This window comes from Acinonyx jubatus, chromosome E1 (assembly GCF_027475565.1).
Source record: "Acinonyx jubatus isolate Ajub_Pintada_27869175 chromosome E1, VMU_Ajub_asm_v1.0, whole genome shotgun sequence".
Lineage (NCBI taxonomy): Eukaryota > Metazoa > Chordata > Mammalia > Carnivora > Felidae > Acinonyx > Acinonyx jubatus.
This window is the reverse complement of record NC_069397.1, coordinates 13,254,739-13,261,824: the sequence shown is the minus strand read 5'-3', so window position 1 is coordinate 13,261,824 and position 7,086 is coordinate 13,254,739. Positions and strand designations below refer to the sequence as shown.

The following is a 7,086-nucleotide window of genomic DNA, read 5'->3' as shown; positions in this document are numbered from 1 at the left end:
GTACATGAATTTGAAAACATCATGCTGGGCAGAAGGAACCAAACCACAAAGAGTATATACTATGTACACACTGTATGATTCCATTTATATGAAACTCATGAACAGGTAAATCTAACCTATGGTGATAGAAATCAGATCAGTAGTTGCCTCAAGGTGGGGGATTACTAGAAAAGAGTACGAGGCCCTTTCTAGGATAATGAAAATATGCAGTATCTTGACTACAATGATCATAATATGATAATATGTAACATGTTAATACATTTTTGTGAAAATTTACTGAACGTACTGACCTAAGCAGTTTACTGTATATAAATTATATCTCAGTAAAGTAAACCAATAAGTATCAGGGCTAAAACAATTACTCCACCAAGAGCAAGGGAACAGAGTCATCAAACGCATATCAGAGAAAAAATGCTTTCATCGTGGTCCCAGATCACAAAACAGTCAGGGATGATGTACAGCAGAAAGAAAGAGTATGAGGAAGGTGTAGGTCATGGCAACAGGGCTGGTCATGAGCAGGCAGTCTCCATGAAGGTGTAGCACTGGAGGGCAGGGGTGACCATCCTACAGTGGAAATGGTGACAGATGGCCCGTAGCGGTCATAGGCCATTGTGGCCAGGAGAAAGATGTCCATGTCCCCAAAAGCCAAGAAGAAGTAGAGCTGGACCAAGCATCCCGCATAGGAAATGGACCTGCTCTGGGTCTGGATATTCACCAGGGCCTTGGGCACGGTGGTGGAGGTGAAAAGGATGTCAGCACAGGACAGGCTGGCGAGGAAGAAGTACATGGGTGTGTGAAGATGTGCGTCAGTGCGAATGGCCAGAACAATGAGCAGGTTCCCAGTCACGGTGACCACATACATGCACAGGAACAGCAGGAAGAGGATGCGCTGCTGCTCTGGCCGCTCGGAGAGTCCCCAGAGGAGGAACTCCCAGATGCTGGTCTGGTTCCCTCCTGCCATGAGCCCAGAAGCTAGAGAAAGAGACCTCCACTGAGGCCCACGAAAACTCTAAGCCTATTTCCGTATATATTAGCAATATCCCCGCAATTCAGGTTAAAGGAAAATAAATAATTTTTTGAACTCCTTACTTAAATCCCAGTTACTTAATATACAGTGTAATATTAGTTTCAAGTGTACAATTTAGTGATTTAACACTTACATACAACACTTGGTGCTCACCCTCCTTAATACCCATCACCTATTTAACCCATCCCCCTGCCACGCCTATCATTTGATAATCATCGATTTGTTCTCTCTAGTTAAGATTCTGTTTCTTAGTTTGCCTCTCTCTTCCCCCCGCCCCCAACCTGGTTGGTTATTTTGTTTCTCAAATTCTACATATGAGTAAAATCATATGATAATTGTCCTTCTCTGACTGACTTATTTTGCTTAAAATAATACTCCTAGCTCCACCCATGTCATTGCAAATGGCAAGGTTTCAATTTTCTTCATGGCTGGGTAATATTCCATTGTACACATATGCCACTTCTTTATCCATTCGACGGCGGATGGACATTCAATGGCTGATGGACAGGCTCTTTGCATAATTTAGCTACTGTAGACAATGCTGCTATAAACATCTGGGTGCATGCATCCCTTTAAGTTAGTATTTTTGTATTCTTTGGGTAAATATCTAGTAGTGGCGAGATCATAGGATAGTTCTATTTTTAACTTTTTGATGAACCTCCATACTGTTTTCCAGAGCGGCTGCACCAGTTTGCATTCCCACCAACACTGCAAGAGTGTTCCTGTTTCTCCACATCCTCGGCAACACCTATTGTTTCTTGAATTGATTTTAGCCATTCTCACAGGTGTGAGGTAATATCTCAGTGTAGTTTTGATTTGTATTTCCCTGATGGTAGGTGATGATGAACATCTGTTCTGTATGTTGGCTGTTGGCTGTTGGCTATCTGTATGTCTTCTTTGGAGTGATGTCTGTTCATGTGTTCTTCCATTTTCTATTTATTTATTTATTTATTTTTATTTTTTATTTTTTTTTTGAGACAGAGAGAGAAAGAGACAGAGAGAACCTGAGTAGGGGAAGGGCAGAGGGAGAGAGACAGGGAGAGAGAGAGAGACAGAGAGAGAGAGAGAGAGAGAGAGAGGGAGAGAGAGAGGGAGAGAGAGAGAGAGAGAGAGAGAGAGAGAGAGAGAGAGAGAGAGAATCTTAAGCAGGCTCCATGCCTGGCACGGAGCCTGACATGGGGCTCAAACTCACGACTATGAGATCATGATCAGAGCCAAAATCAAAACTCAAACACTCAACTTACTGAGCTACCCAGGTCTTCTGCCATTTTTAAATTGGATTATGTGTTTTGGGGGTTGAGTTATACAAGTTCTTGATATATTTTGGATACTAACCCTTTATCAGATATATCATTTGCAAATATCTTCTCCCATTCTGTCGGTTCATTTTAGTTTTGTTGATTGTTTCCTTTTCTGTGCAGAAGCTTTTTATTTTGATGAAGTGCAACAAATTGGACAACTTCAAGAAATGGATACATTCCTAGAAACAAATAAAATATCAAAACTGTAACAGAAAGAAATAGAAAACTTGAACAGACTGATGACCAGCAAAGAAATTGAATCAGTAACAAAAATACCCCAACAAACAAAAGTCCAGGGCCAGATGGCTTCACAGGTGAATTCTACCAAACATTTAAAGAAGAATTAACAGCTACTCTCCTAAAACTATTCCAAAAAATAGAAGAGGAAGGAAATCTTCCAAATTCATTCTATGAGTCTCACTAAAGTCTCACTTAAAGAGAACTACAAGCCAATATCCTTGATGAACATGGATGTAAAAATTCTCAATGAAATACTAGCAAACCCAATCCAACAGTACACTAAAAGAACCATTCATCACGATCAAGTGGGATTTATTCCTAGGTTTCAAAGGTGGTTCAATATTCACAAATCAATCAACATGATACATTAATAAGAGAGCCATATGATCATTTCAGTAGATACAAAAAAGGCATTTGACAAGGCACAACATCCATTCATTATAAAAACCTCCAATGAAGTAAGTTTAAAAAAGGCCATATACAAAAAACCCACAGCAAATATCATCCTAAATGGGGGAAAACAGAGCTTTTTCCCTAAGGTCAGGAACAATACAGGAAGATCCACTCTCACCATTGCTATTTAACGTAGTACTGGAGGGACCTGGGTGGCTCAGTGAGTCAAGCCTCTGAATTCGGATCAGGTCATGATCTCACAGTTTGTGAGTTTCAGCCCCGCATTGGGCTCTGTGCTGACAGCTCAGAGCCTGGAGTCTACTGCCAGTTCTGTGTCTCCCTCTCCTTCCCCTTCCCTGCTCATGCTCTCTCTCTCTCTCTCTCTCTCTCTCTCTCTCTCTCTCTCTCTCAAAAATAAACATAAAAAAAGTTAACATAGGGGCGCCTGGGTGGCGCAGTCAGTTAAGCGTCTGACTTCAGCCAGGTCATGATCTCGCAGTCCGGGAGTTCGAGCCCCGTGTCAGGCTCTGGGCTGATGGCTCGGAGCCTGGAGCCTGTTTCCGATTCTGTGTCTCCCTCTCTCTCTGCCCCTCCCCCGTTCATGCTCTGTCTCTCTCTGTCCCAAAAATAAATAAACGTTGAAAAACAAAACAAAACAAAACAAAATTTAAAAAAAAAAGTTAACATAGTACTGAAGTCCTAGCCACAGCAACCAGACAACAAAAAGAAATAAAAGGCACCCAATTGGCAAGGAAGAAGTCAAACTTTCACTATTTCCAGATAACTTGATACTCCATATAGAAAACCCAAAAGATTTTCCCAAAAAATTGCTAGAACTGATACACAAATTCAGTAAAGTCACAGGATACAAAATCAATGTACAGAAATCTGTTGCATTTCTATACACAAATAATGAAGCAGCAGAAAAAGAAATTAAGAAATCAATCCCATTTACAATTGCACCAAAAACCATAAGATACCTAGGAATAAACCTAACCAAAGAGGTGAAAGACCTGTACTCTGAAAACTATGAAACACTGACGCAAGAAGCTGAAGAAGACACAAAGAAATAGAAAGACGTTCATGCTCATGGAGTAGAAGAACAAATATTGTTAAAGTGCCCATACTACCAAAAGAAATCTACACATTTAATGCAATCCCTAACAAAATACCAACAGCATTTTTCACAGAGCTAGAACAATCCCAAACTTCGTATGGAACCACAAAAGACCTCGAATAGCCAACGCAACCTTGAAAAAGGAAAGCAAAGCTGGAGGCATCTCAATTCCTGACTTCAAGTCATATTACAAAGCTGTAGTAATCAAAACAGTATGTACGGGAACAAGAATAGACACACATTTCAAAGGGAGAAGGACAGAAAACCAAGAAATGAACCCATTTCGACTATACTTCAAAAACGCAGGAAAGAATATCCAATGGGAAAAAAGCAGTCTCCTCAACAAATGGTGTCAGGAAAACTTGACAGCCACATGCAGAAGAACGAAACTGGACCCCTTTCTTACACTGTACACAAAAATAAATTCAAAATGGATTAAAGACCTAAATGTGAGGCATGAAACAATTAAAATCCTAGAAGAGAACACAGGCGGTACTGTCTTTGACCTCAACCATAGCAACTTCTTACCGGTTATGCCTCCTCTGATAAGGTCAACAAATGAGTTTATTTACTGACCATCATCTCTCTGCAAGGCTCTGTGTTGACACTGCCAGGAATGTAGACACAGCCCTGTAACAGAAACTTCTCCCTTCTTTCTAACCTGAGCGTCTTCTGCTATAGTTTCTTCTCTTTCCCTGATTCACTGAGTAGGAAACACTTGGATGCTTTGGCCAAACTATTGCAGAGAAGAAGAATGGCAATAAAACAAAAATTCACACACCTGGGGAAAATCGACTGGCCAACAGTACTTCAGAAGGCACATTTGGTTCAGTTCTCAACGCTGCAGCCTCAGAAACCTGTGTCAAGGGCCGATCCCACTAACCAAGCTTCAGGTAGGGACAGATAGAAACCAGAAGAACCCCATTCCCCACGCCTGATAAATAGAACTTAAAGGTAGAAGAGAGATTCTGCTGGCACTAAATCCTCTGCCTCTAGACAAGCTATATCAGAGTGTTGCTTGATGAGCACAGTCACATTGTACTGTTTCATTGGAGCCTTCTGCTTACTATAAGGAGAACTTGGTGAAGGAAAGGGTCATGCCAAGCCTGACAAGTTATTATTCTCTCTTCCAGTCAATGCTTCCAAAGGCACTGCTAGCACTGCTCTTGGAAGACCCAGTTTTCCCCTGGATTTGCCTGGTCGACCTACTCCTTTCTGTTCTGTTTCTCCAAACAGGGTTTACCACAACCAATTAGCTTTCACTTACTAACTTAAAGCCACGTACAATCCTAACTCCCTAAGATTCCCCCCAGGTCACCTTAATTTGGTTGGAAGTTTTCCAAAATTCTTCAAAGACAGTTTTACAACCAATCTCTTGATATACTTAAGCATGTGGCTGATTACATAATTTGTGTGCGGATTTTGCTTATTTAACTCTCAAAGGGCAAACTTACTTCAAAGTTCATGGAGAGATCCATCAGCTCAGCCTACGTCTAATATATTGATGATATCCATCTACTTTTTCTTCTTCAAAAAGAAATAAATTCTCATGGTGATAATAATGTAAGCTCTCTGGGAGAAGAGATTTTGGTCTTTTTCCTGCTGTATCTCCAACACCCATATTAGTTCCTAGCACAAGGTAGCTCAATAAATATTTGTTGGTTGAATGAATGAATGAATGAATGAATACATGATCTATCCCGTCAGATTGGCTTGGTTGCCAGAGACAGAATTTAGCCCAACTTCTTTGTCTCGGGGTGTCTTTAATCACGTAGTGAACTTTCTCATTGTACTTACCTACTTAAGTCATCTACATTGAGATCTAGTTCTTCACGTCTGTCACATCTTGTCAGCCCCTTTGGGTTACAATTTCACTGTGTTACGTATGTTCTCTCTGAAGCAGCATGTTTCCTCCCCATTTTACTCCTGTGGTGTTGGTGATTTCAAACATGCACTTTTTCTTCCAATGCTAAACAAAATGGCATGCAGGGGAGCCCCTGTCCTGTGCATGCTTATGAGGACCTGACATTGTTCGGCCATTTTATGCCAGTTCACATATTTCCATCTCTTTACAATTTTAAGTTTCTAAGTGGTACGAGTTCTTAAAACATACCTTTATTTCCTTGTTTCCATGAGGAAGACCCTCATGATTTCTGACCAATTGATAGTATTTCTTTGATCTGTTCTCCAAGAAACTTTGATTTCTATATTCCACGTTTTCTACCCCTAATAGTATGCTTTGTGCTATGACTTTCAGAGATACTAATACAGGTTCCTTACTCTATGATTACAGGGGACTCTTTATTTAAGTAGCAGTTCAGGAAGCAGTATACATAGTCTAAAATGTTGGACTTATTTGGAATCTTCTGGGCTAGAAGATATAAAGATTGCCTTAAGAAGAGAGTGTGGGGCGGCTGGGTGGCTCAGTTAAGTGTCCGACTTTGGCTCAGGTCACGATCTTGCGGTTTGTGAGTTTGGGCCCCACGTCAGGCTCTGTGCTGACAGCTCAGAGACTGCAGCCTGCTTCAGATTTTGTGTCCCCCTCTCTCTCTACCCCTCCCCTGCTCGTGCTCTATCTCTATCTCTCAACAGTAAATAAGTGTTAAAAAATTTTAAGAAGACAGTGCAATATTCACGCAAAATATTTGGCCCACGTTTACAAATTCTAGCATTCTCATGGCCAGAGCCATAATGCATACTACAGTATCTTAAGAAACTCTTTATGTTTATTCATAACAAACTAAATGTGTTCTTAATTTAACAATATTAAAATACCAAGCCAACACTCCTAATTTTATTTTTAAAATAAAATAAGATAAAGTATATTCTAACATAAGAACTTACTCAGTATAAATTCTCGCCCTATAACATTTCCAGCTGTACATAAACTCTTCAGAACAGGAAGGTACTTAAAAGAATCCACAGTGGAAATTCAACAAGCAGAGTCCAAGACTCCTGGAGATGCTGACTGTCACATATTTCTAAAATGGCAATCAAGTGTCCAGTTG

General features: G+C 40.5%; 1 pseudogene; it reads right to left on the bottom strand.

Annotated features, from left to right (window-relative positions):
• Positions 1-354: 354 nt before the first annotated feature.
• Positions 355-4,593, bottom strand: LOC128313530 (olfactory receptor 1P1-like; annotated as a pseudogene).
• Between the last annotated feature and the right edge of the window lie 2,493 nt (positions 4,594-7,086).